Raw genomic sequence first — 2,489 nt, 5'->3', positions numbered from 1 at the left:
GTATTTTTATCTGAGTATTAACTAAACTGTTGTGTTGACAAGAGTGTGCTATTTCCAACATAAATAATAACATTGACCAATGAACCATATAAAAATGAGGTCAAGGTCAGATGGACATGCCAGGCAGACATGTACAGCTAACAATTCTTCCATGCAACAAATATAAGATTGAGAAAAACAGACCAAAACACAAAAACTTAACATTGAGCAATGAGCTGTAAAAAGGAGGTCAAGGTCAAATAAAACCTGCACAACTGACATTTAGATCATTAAATATTTCCATACATCAAATAGAGTTGACCTATTGCATATAGAATAAGAAAAAAAGATCAAAACTCAAAAACTATTAAATTTGACCACTGAAAAATGAAAATGAGGTCAAGGTCAGATGACTCATGCCAGCTAGACATGAACACCTTACAATCATTCCATACACCAAATATAGTAGACCTATTGCATACAGTATAAAAAAACCCAGACCAAAACAACCACCGAACCATTAAAATGAGGTTAAGGTCAGGTGACACCTGCCAGTTGGACATGTACACTTTAGTCCTTCTATACAACAAATATACTAGACCTATTGCTTATAGTATCTGAGTTCTGTACTTGACCACCAAAACTTAACCTTGTTCGCTGATCCATGAAATGAGGTTGAGGTCAAGTGAAAACTGTCTGACAGGCATGAAGACCTTGCAAGGTACACACATACCAAATATAGCTATCCTACTACTTATAATAAGAGAAAATTTAACATTACAAAAAATCTTAACTTTTTTTCATGTAGTCACTGAACCATGAAAATAGGGTCAAGGACATTGAACATGTGACTGACGGAAAATTTATTACATGAGGCATCTATATACAAAGTATGAAGCATCCAGGTCTTCCACCTTCTTAAATATAAAGCTTTTAAGAAGTGAGCTAACACCACCGGATCACTATCCCTATATCTAGCTTTCTGCTGCAGGCTCGACAAAAACACAGTACTTACTGTTGGTTATCAATGTAAAATTTTGCTTGAGACTATTATTGAAGGTTTCAAATTGATCTTATTTTCATGGTTCATTGGTCAATGTTAAGTTTTTATTATGTTTTGGCATGTTTTTTAAGAACTCTTAAAAAAAAGAATTAGGACCACTATTTTAGGTGTATGGAATGAATGTAAGGTGTACAGTCTGACTAGCCGGTATCGTTTGACCTTGAAACTCATTTTCATGGTTCATTGAACAATATTTTGTTTCTAAATTTTGATCTGTTTTTCAAGTACCTTAAGCATTAGGTCAACTATATTTGGTATATGGAACGAATGTTAGATGTACATGTCAGACTTGCATGTATCATTTGATCTTGACCTCATTTTCATGATTCATTGGTCAATGTTAGGTTTTTGTGTTTCCTAATTTTGTCAGTTTATCAGATACTATAAGCAACATGGCAACTATATTTGGTGTTTGGAATGATTGTAAGTTGTACATGTCTGTCTGATCTGGTTCATATGACCATGCCCTCACTATCATAGAAAATCAATAATGTTAAGTTTATGTGACACTTGTAAAACCCTCATGTTACAGACTTTCAACATAAATTCAATGATAAGCAAGACGGGCTAAACTTTTTAGCCTGTGCACTTTTGTTCAAAACTAGGGAATTTTATTTCTTCTTCTGCATGTACATGTATTTAGGGGCCTGTCAGGCCAAGTGGGCTAAGTAGTGGAAATTATGTGTATTGATGCTTGGAGTCTTAAAATTTTGTTCAACTTGTTATTTATACTATGTATATGAAGAAATTGGTTAAAAATAGTATTGTTTATTTTTTTTTATAATTGTTCCTCAACTATTTGTCCTGAGATTAGCCATGTAAATACTTTTCCCATGTTACTTTTTGTTTACTGCACATGCTCAACATCCCAGCTAGGCTTGTTGTTCCTAGGAACTATAAATATGATGTCACTAGATGGGTTCAAGCAGTCTATGGCTTAGGATTTAGAATGAGCAGATACTCTTATACTTAGACTGGCATATATGGAACCCTCACAACGACCAGTAGACCAGCAGCCACCATATTTAATGTACATGTATGTAATTATATTCAACCATACATGTATGTGTCTATAATTAAACATCTCATTATTTACGTAATTATGTAGTTTGTTGTATATCTGAGAACTTGGATAGACAACAGGGAGTCAAGTAAGTCTATAGAAACATCACATTCCTGTTACACATGTATCAATACCCTGTCAACACTGTGGTTGCGAGTTTGAATCCTGCATGTGGCAGATGTGCTGGAGTCCCAAATCTTAATTGGCTAGGATTGTCAGTTTTTCTACCAAAGAATGATGGTTGTCAGGCTTCATCCATTAATAATAACTGACCGCCACGAAATAGTACAATAGTGCTGAATGTGGTGTTAGACACCAATCAATCAAATCGTGTTTATCTTTCACATGTATCATGTGTATACATGTAATATTAATGTTACCTAT

Source organism: Mytilus trossulus, chromosome 8 (genome assembly GCF_036588685.1).
Source record: "Mytilus trossulus isolate FHL-02 chromosome 8, PNRI_Mtr1.1.1.hap1, whole genome shotgun sequence".
Lineage (NCBI taxonomy): Eukaryota > Metazoa > Mollusca > Bivalvia > Mytilida > Mytilidae > Mytilus > Mytilus trossulus.
Note: the sequence above shows the minus strand (reverse complement) of the source record.